We start from the raw sequence: 10,050 nt of genomic DNA, 5'->3' as shown, positions 1-10,050 counted from the left end.
AGGGAGGGGAAATGTAGTAAGCAGGGGGAAGGAGCGGGGCAGGGTGGGGGCTCGGGGGAGGGGAGGGGAGGGGCTAGGGTGTTCCGTTTTGTGGGATTAGGAAGTTGGCAGCCCTATGAGAGCGTGGAGCAGCCCTTTCATCACTTCGGGGGCCTTCAGGCCAGAAGGAACCATTAGGTCATCTGCTCTGACCTCCTGTCCAGCACAGGCTCTTACATGTCACCCCTGCACTGAGCCCAACGACCTCGGTTAAATGAGAGCATTTCAGTCCTCAGGAGTCTATGCTGCTGTGTGCCCCAGGCAGAGACCAGCAGGGGCCAAGGGGCCACCAGTGCCCGAGGCCATTGCAACAGCAGGGAATCGCTGGTGAGACATGCCCAGATGATGCCCGCAGGCCAGCCACACACCACGCTGCAGAGGAAGGTGAAAATCCACCATGGTGCCTGCCAATCTGTCTGCTGGGGGGAGATCCCTTCCCGACCCCTAACCTGCTCAGGGCCAGCCCTATGGGGGTGCAGGGCCGGGGACATTAGAAACTAGGCACCTAACTTCCGGGGGGTGCTACCCCAGTTCTGCCCAGGCCCTGCCCCCACCCCACCCCTTCCCCCAAAGCCCCACCTCTTCCCTGCCCAGTTCTACCCCCTCCCCCAAGTGCGCTATGCCCTCGCTCCTCCCCCCTCCCCACCAGCGCCTCCTGACGCCGCGAAACATCTGATCTGCTGCAGGCAGTAGGCGCTGGGAGGGAGGGGGAGGCGCTGATCCATGGGGCCCGCCGGTGGGCAGGAGGCCCTGGGGGGAGGTTCTGGTAGGGGGGCTTCTCCCTGCCCTCCCCCTGCCTGCCTGCTGCTTACCTCCCTTTTTGCCTCCTCACTCTGCTCGCCCGCCCGCCTCCCGCCTCACCTCTCCGCCCACAGGGCAAAGCGCCGGGCCCAGGGCAGTCATCCCGATTTGCTGTACCCAAGGGATGGGTCTGCCTGCTCTGACCAAGACCCATCAGCCAGGCATCTGCACAGAGGGGTCTCTGGCCTTCCTTGGAGCGATGAGAGGACGTTCAGTCTGCATGTCCCCCTCCCTGTATTTACCCGGCCTCCCGCGCGGCATCTGGGCGCTCTTGGCCTGTGGCAGCTCCACAGAGCCATTCTGGTACCTGCAGTAACTGACCACCATCTGCACTGTGCTGTGAAGCCACTTCCCCCCATGGCAGCGTCTCCACCATGGGCTCAGTGCAGCACCTGGCGCTTGGAAAACTCTGCCAGCTCTTCCTCTGTTTCACAACCCAGGAGTGCTGCAGGCACCCGCCCTTAACCCCTTCCCTGCCTTGGGCACAGCTCTGGTCCTTTAAAATCTCTGCTGGTGGGTGGAGGGAGCCATTGAATAACACTGGGGTCCTGAAGAGCCGACATGCCATTCTGGTAGGAGGCAGGTAAGTTGTTCTGAGCCAGGTGAGAGATTGAGGCTCAGAGATCACCTATACTGAGAAGGGGCTGGTCCTGGGCAATACACCTTCCCCTGCGGGGACCCCTCCCACCACTCGTGCCTCTGGCAAGGGCAGTTACAGTGATGTGCCGGGGCAAAGGGAGGGAACTGGAGGAGAGAATTCTGGTCAACAAGTGTAGGCTGCATGTGTTCCATGAGCTTCGGGGTGAGAGGGAGAAGGAAGATCTGTGACAGGGGAGGAGAAAGAGCTGTAGGATTGTAATCGTGCCTGATGGCCTTGAAGTCTAGGAGTGGAATCTTGACCCCATGGATGTCAGTGGCAGGATTTCACCCCACGGGTCTGTGAATCAGACACTGGACATCAGGGGTGGAACTCCCATGAGGACGGGATACTGGAGACCCAGAGATGGATTTTATCATTGATAATTAGGGTGGGATAAAAACTTTCATCCATGGGAGTCTGTTAATTGAAATCACTGGGCTTTGGATCAGGCCCTGAGTCTGCCTGCGCATGACCCCAACAATTCAGTGCAATGTGAACTCCTGAGAAACACACATAGAAACTATGGGGCGCTAGAGACCCAGACAGAGGACTGCACAGACCCCGACCAAGGCCAAGGCCCCCACTGTGCCAGGTACTGCACAGACCCTGACCAAGGCCCTCATTGTGCCAGGCACTGCACAGACCCCAACCAAGACCAGGGGTCCCATTGTGCCAGGCACTGCACAGACCCCGACCAAGGCCCTCATTGTGCCAGGTACTGCACAGACCCTGACCAAGGCCCTCATTGTGCCAGGCACTGCACAGACCCCAACCGAGACCAAGGCCCCCATTGTGCCAGGCACTGCACGGACACGGTAAGGGAAAGTCCATGTCCCCACAGAGTTTAGATCCTAATAGGCAACAGGTGGAAATCGAGACACAGAGAGAGGAAGTGACTTACCCAAGGTCACCCAGTAGGTGGGCAGCAGCGCCAGGACTGGAACCTATGGCTCCTGACTCAGTGGCCTGTGCTGAGAGCTGACTTTAGGGTGCTCTGGTTCACACCAGGCAGGATCCAGCTCACACTGATGACGCAAACTGGCCAGCTTCAAACGCAACTTCCTGTACTTGGGCTGGAAGCTCTTTGGGGCTGGGACCATGTTTTTGTTCTGTTTGTGCAGCACCTGGGGCAATGGGGCCTGGGCCTGTGACTGGGGCACAGTGTGTATGTAGGTAGCGTTAGCTTTAGCCTCCCTCTCCCTGGCAACCCGTACGTAGCCCGCAGTGCTCAAGAAATAGCAGCTCTAAGGAATTTACAAGATCATGGTTAAAGATGGTGTTGCCCCTTTTTGACCCAGGTGGCTCATCAAAGTTTGGGGCCCTGTGAGTGTTCCGGGGGGTGGTAGCACTTGGGGGTCGTCAGGTATTTCTTCGGTGCCATTTTATTTATTTACAAAGCATGTACAAAGTCCTGTGTCTCTGATCACAGAAGGAACCAAACAGCAGGACAGAGCTTCTTTTGCTCACAGCACCCAGAACAATATTTCCTGCTTGCACCCCAGCCCACAGGTTTCCTCCAGCATCAGACATTCTCCTTCCAGCTGTTCCTTTTTCGGTCCGTCTCTCCTTGTCGTCAGTTTCTGTGTGTTCTCTCCCAACCCACGCCCACCTGTCACCAAACCCAGTTGAAACACACACACACACACACACACACACACACACACACACACACACACACACACACACACACACACGTGGTTCTAGTTTCTGGGCAGACAAGATTAGGTTTTGGTTTAGATGTTATCGCTTAACTGTCTCTTACAACTGTCTTAAGTGGAGGACTGATTCACACATCAGTCGCAATGAGGGTTTAACACAACCCGTAACAAGGTTACACCTGGGTGATGATCAGATTTCCCACTTAGCAGTCTCCCACACAAGAAAATGTTTAGATGCCAAAACCAAGATACCAAAAATTAAGACAAACAATCCAGAGTTAAGGCTCTCGTGTTAAAATGAAATTTGTGTTTCTCTGCCCTGGAGCTGAACACTGTTTGTGTGCGAAATGCTAGATCTGTTGTGCCTTTAGCTATTCAGTTCCTTACAGTTAAGTGCTTGGTTTTTGCAACTGTGGTGATAAGTCAGGTTGCTATTATCAATTGCATGCCCGGGGGAGCGGGGGGGGTTGTTCTGGAATAGGTGAGCGCCTGCAGCATGATGTTGAGATAAGCCGAGGTGGAGTATGCCAGTGGCTGAATGGGTTGATAAATGAATGTGTGTGCATGCCAGTACACGGACCGATGGCTGGATATACAGGCACATCTCCTGAGTGCGAGATCACACTTACCTTACAACCATCACCTCTCCCCCAACCCCTCGATGAGAAAGGTCCGGAGTGGACATTACAAAAGCAATCAGAAGACGGGAACTTTAAAGTCGTAGCGAAAATGATTGAAAATTATGCCTGTTTAAATGTTTGCTTTTTTTTTTTTAAGACCTGGAGACAGATGGGGCAGTAAAGAGCAGAAGGCCTTACCCGCCCCTTTCCAAGGGGATAAACGAAGGCACATTTGTGTGGCCCTTTTGGGGCCCTGGGGGATTGCTACTGTCCACCCATGGCACGAGGGAGCCTCGTCTGTACTCAAAACTCACCCTGAACTACTGGCTGCTGGCAACACAAGCACCCACTCCGGGCCCCACACTCCGTGCTCTCCCTCTGCAGGCTGGCAATCTGCACAGCCAGGCCCTTCGGCTCCCTGAGTGGGTCCTTGGGGCAGAGCAGAGAGAACCTGGGGCTTCGGTTAAAACACTACAGCGGCAGCGTGTCAGTGTCGCTGTAGTTAACCCACCCCCAAGAGGGGGTGACAGAAGAATTCTTCCATCAGCCTAGCACTGTCTACACTAGGGCCTAGCTCAGCTAAACTGTCACTCAGAGATGTGGACTTTTCACACTCCTGTGTAACTTCGCTGGCTCAACTTAACTTTTCAGTGTAGACCTGGTCTAAATCTCTGGAGATAATTAGCCTCTAGAGTTCTCCTCTGCCCCAGGGCACAGGTCCCTCCAACACCCACTTCCTTACACTCGAGTGTCCAGTCCCGTGACTTCTGGCCACCTGCAATGCACACAGACTCGCTGCCCCCAGGGAAGCAGCCGCCCCTGGTTCACTAGCTTCACCTCTGTCCAACCCTCTCCTTGGCACACACCACGTGGTCGTGCCTAGAGTAAAACCAGATGGAAGTTTATTTGACAGAGCTTAAGAGAGTCAAATAGAAGCCAGTGTAAGGATTGGAAACTACAGATACAGAGAAAAGAAAAATATAAACTGCAGTGTAGAGCGGGTACTTATTACCAGCTCCTTTCCTGTCTAGCTAGGTACTTCGGCCCCAACGCTCCCTCCGTACAGCGCTGGTGCGGTCCAGGGAGCTGGGCTCTGCCTTTCACGAGATGCTTCTGCTGGCAGAGTGTCTGTCACCTCTTCTGCCATCACGGATCCCAGCTTGTGCCGTCCTGTCTCCTATTGTACGGTTCTCAACTGGCAGTCTCCCTCCATAGCCAGGCAGATTCGTTAATGTCAGTTTGCTCCTTTTGGGGCCCTTATTCTTGGGTTCTTCTGGACTTTGCACAGACCGACACCAGCTCCTTGTGAACACTTGGCTGGGCTGGGGAGAAAGATGTCAGGGAGTCTCACTCTGGGCAGTTTTGGAGCATGCTATTCTACACGTTACATAATGCAGAAATGACTGGGGGTCCTGGGCGCTACCATATACACCTAATAAATAATGTACAGCACCTAGCACAATGGGATCCTGGCCCATGACTGTGGTCTGCTCAGAGGCACTAGCATAATACACCTAAAAATCATACTAATCCCAGCGGGACTGGCCTTGCCCATGCTATGGGGAATGAGAGGGTGGGGGGACAAGGTTAGGGAAGTGGCCGGAGAGTTTCCATCAGCAGGGAAGGCTCCAGGAATGGCACTGGAGCAAGCTTTCCAAGGCCAGAGAGGCTCCTTTTGATTTCTAGTCTGACCTCCTGGGTAACCCAGGCCAGAGAACTTCCCTAAAATAATTCCTGGAGCAGTGCTTTCAGAAAAGCATCCCATCCTGGTTAAAAAATGGTCAGTGATAAAGAATCCACCACAACTTGTTTCCACTGCAGTTGGGCCCTCATGGTGGTGGAGAAAAGGTGGAAGAGAGTGACCCCTCAATGCTCAGAGTTCAGAAGGCAAAGAAACAGAACCCAATGGGTATTATTATTATTATTATTATTATTATTATTATTAATCATAGAATCATAGAATATCAGGGTTGGAAGGGACCTCAGGAGGTCATCTAGTCCAACCCCCTGCTCAAAGCAGGACCAAACCCAACTAAATCATCCCAGCCAGGGCTTTGTCAAGCCTGACCTTAAAAACCTCTAAGGAAGGAGATTCCACCACCTCCCTAGGTAACCCATTCCAGTGCTTCACCATCCTCCTAGTGAAATAGTGTTTCCTAATATCCAACCTAAACCTCCCCCGCTGCAACTTGAGACCATTACTCCTTGTTCTGTCATCAGGTACCACTGAGAACAGTCCAGATCCATCCTCTTTGGAACCCCCTTTCAGGTAGCTGAAAGCAGCTATCAAATCCCCCCTTATTCTTCTCTTCTGCAGACTAAACAATCCCAGTTCCCTCAGCATCTCCTCATAAGTCATGTGCTCCAGCCCCCTAATCATTTTTGTTTTCCTCCGCTGGACTCTTTCCAAGTTTTCCACATCCTTCTTGTAGTGTGGGGCCCAAAACTGGACACAGTACTCCAGATGAGGCTTCACCAATGTCGAATAGAGGGGAATGATCACATCCCTCGATCTGCTGGCAATGCCCCTACTTATACAGCCCAAAATGCCGTTAGCCTTCTTGGCAACAAGGGCACACTGTTGACTCATATCCAGCTTCTCGTCCACTGTAACCCCTAGGTCCTTTTCTGCAGAACTGCTTCCTAGCCATTCGGTCCCTAGTCTGTAACAGTGAATGGGATTCTTCCGTCCTAAGTGCAGGACTCTGCACTTGTCCTTGTTGAACCTCATCAGGTTTCTTTTGGCCCAATCCTCTAATTTGTCTAGGTCTCTCTGTATCCTATCCCTACCCTCCAGCATATCTACCACTCCTCCAAGTTTCGTGTCATCTGCAAACTTGCTGAGAGTGCAGTCCACGTCATCCTCCAGATCATTAATGAAGATATTGAACAAAACCGGCCTCAGGACCAGCCCTTGGGACACTCCGCTTGAAACCGGCTGCCAACTAGACATGGAGCCGTTGATCACTACCCATTGAGTCCGACGATCTAGCCAGCTTTCTATCCACCTTATAGTCCATTCATCCAGCCCATACTTCTTTAACTTGCTGTCAAGAATACTGTGGGAGACCGTATCAAAAGCTTTGCTAAAGTCAAGGAATAACACATCCACTGCTTTCCTCTCATCCACAGAGCCAGTTATGTCCTCATAGAGGCAATTAGCTTAGTCAGGCATGACTTGCCATTGGTGAATCCATGCTGACTGTTCCTGATCATCTTCCTCTCCTCTAAGTGCTTCAGAATTGATTCCTTGAGGACCTGCTCCATGATTTTTCCAGAGACTGAGGTGAGGCTGACTAGCCTGTAGTTCCCTGGATCCTCCTTCTTCCCTTTTTTAAAGATAGTGAGAGTTGCTGTTGTTTCCAGTCATCCGGGACCTCCGCCGTTCGCCATGAGTTTTCAAAGATAATGGCCAATGGCTCTGCAATCACATCCGCCAACTCCTTTAGCACCCTCGGATGCAGCGCATTCTTCTTCTTATTATTATTATCTCATGATTTTGGGGAGCTGGAGCCATCTTTTTGAAGGTTTGGGGTTGATGATGCTGTTAAAGGGACCACATTTTTGCTGGAAAACCCATGGCTCATTTAATGCCAATGGGTCTGGCCTGACCCCCTGGAAACTGACTGTAAGGGGTGGGGTGGGCTCCGAAGGGTGGCATTGTACTGGGGATCTGGATGGGTTACCAGCAGCAGAGAGACTCCAAGAAATGTCCATCGAGCATCCTGAAGAATTGTTCCTACTAGAGATGGGTCCAAGGCATGAATCTCAGAGCAAAGATGAACATGGCACAGATTTGTCGGGGGATGAGTTTTGAGCCAGCGTCCTTTCCATTACTGCATAGTCCAGGACAGGATTTAGGGGTACCTAGGTGCTCCCACAGTCTGGGAGTCTGGGGAGCCAGAGAGAACCCAAGGTTCTGTATCCAGCAGCCTCAATAACGAATCCCCATTATGCTCATCATCACTCGAGCTGTCTGGGAACTTCCCACCGAAACGATTTGCAACCAAAAATGCAGTTTTCACAGAATCAGAATGTTGCTGCAGGAAATCTTTGATGTTGATCAAGCTTCTCCATTTTCTACCAGGAAGTATGAAATATTTCATTTTGGGTCAGTTCGACATTAAACTGCCTCTGCCCAAGGTGCCTCATGGCAGTTGTAGTTCTGGTACTTGGTGCCCTCATGCTCTTCTAGGGGCATGGCTCCTTGGCCAGACTATATCTCCCATGATGCACCAGGGTATCCCCTCCAAGTGCATGGTACATCCTGAGAGTCACGTGACCACGGTGCAACGGTTGGAACTTTTCATTCAGGGAAGAATTTGGATATTTTTGTCGTGATTCAGAGATACATACGAATGTTGTGATATTGGAATTATTCTCTGTGGAGTGGAAACCTCAGCTTTAACCACAACCTGCCTCTTCTGGCCTGAAACTCTCTGATGCTGTGTCATCACAAGAGGGTGCTGCAGGGCTCATCTCCAGGACAAATCCTGGCCTGGTCAAGTTTTGCCACTGGCTTCAACAGAGCCTGGATTTCACAACAGTAGCGCCCCCTGTTGCCGCCCTATTGGTTGGAGTGTGTGTGTGTTTCCATAGGCTGGGGATTGTTGAATACTGACAGAATCTCTCTTTTTCTTGGTAAATTCCCTGCCGTTGGGGGGGGGAATCCAAACCAAAACATGCGAACCTGAATGGGGATCAATGAACCAAACCAGAGGAAGATTCAGGGCAGAGCAGATGTGTACCAGAGTGTGCCCCGAAGCATGGCCTCAGTGGTTAAGGGATTGGGACTCCTGGCTTCTAGTTCTAGTTCTGGAAGGGACTATGGTCTAGTGGTTAGAGGAGGAGGGATTGGGAATTGTCAAGGATTCTGAATTCCCAGCTGTGGGAGGAGAGTGACTGAGGTTTAGTGGTTTTGAGGAGGGAGTTGGGACTCCTGGGTGCTATTCCTAGCTCTGGGATGGGAATAGGGTCTAACAGGTTAGAGCAGCAGGTGCTGCGATACAGGATTCCTGGGTCCTGTCCCCGTTTAGGGTGGTGGGGTCTAGAACAGGGACCTGCGAACCAGGATTCATGGCTCTGGAAGGGGTGTGGAGTCTAGTGGGTTAGAGCCGTGGTTCTCAAACGTATTTGATCGCGCCTCACTTCTTTGTGTCTGTAGCACTTTACGTCCCCCGTCCCGTCCTGCCACACACGTACATATACCAATAAAAAAAGAACAGCAACTCTCACTAAATATTAAAAGCAGTAAAATATTGATTCAAACAGAGCCATTTAAGTGTAAAGTAAAGTTGAAGTGAGATGCTGCTTACTGGCATCACACCACACTGGTTTTACTAGCGTGGTGGGTGCGCTTGTTTTTTGGAGCAGAGCAATTCTGTGAATTGCAGAAATGAGCCAACGCTCCATTGTAATAAGAGCAAAAGCAAAACCGCGGCAGCGGTCGCTGCTTACAATGAAATGCCCACAGCGCATCGTAGCAAACGGGTTAACGTACAGTCGGCAACCACTTAGGACAATGCTCTGCTAGCGTCACAGAAATCCATCAAAATGCACTACGCCATGCGGAGTCAAAGGCACATCGCCAGCCAAGCACCTAATGTGCCTGGAGGAATCAGCTTAGCTGGTTATTCGTTGCTGTGGGTAAAATGTGTGCAGGAAGGGTTTTTTCTTACAGCTTCTCATGCCCCCTGCAATACCTTCCTCACCCCCCAAGAGGGGTGCACCCCCCCACCCCCAGGTTGAGAACTTCCGGGTTAGAGCGTGTGTGCCCTGAGACAGATCACTTAGTGACTCTGTCTCGCCTTCCCTACTGGGATAATAATTGGAGGAAAGTATATGATTTGCAACTGTGAAATGCTCCAAATCTAGCAGTTTTCCGTCCCTTTGGTGCTGGGACTGTCCTTACGTTGCTCCCGGGCAAGGCTGCAAAGAAATAATAAATTGCAATAATTGTGACTCTGCATAGAAAGAAAGATTGTAATCGTAGGAGTTTCTGTTTGTATTTTGTATGATTTAGACTGAAGGATAAAGAATAATGTAGCATGTATTAAATGTATTGGTATATGATTTGATCATATCCTGCCAGCCACCCTTTTTGAATAGCAGAAAGGAATGGCCTAATGGGTCATTTGGTAAAGATGCATTAGCCGGAATCCGTGTCTGGGCTGCTTTCAAGGTAATAACGGACATTTTAAGGTCACTACTTTGTTGTAGGTTTAGCATTTTAAAATACGTAAAAGAATGCCATGATTGTTTTCTTGTGCATTGCAACTTGATGTTCCTGTTT

The sequence above is a fragment of the Mauremys reevesii genome, linkage group 25, assembly GCF_016161935.1.
Source record: "Mauremys reevesii isolate NIE-2019 linkage group 25, ASM1616193v1, whole genome shotgun sequence".
In the NCBI taxonomy this organism is placed as follows: Eukaryota; Metazoa; Chordata; order Testudines; family Geoemydidae; genus Mauremys; species Mauremys reevesii.
Note: the sequence above shows the minus strand (reverse complement) of the source record.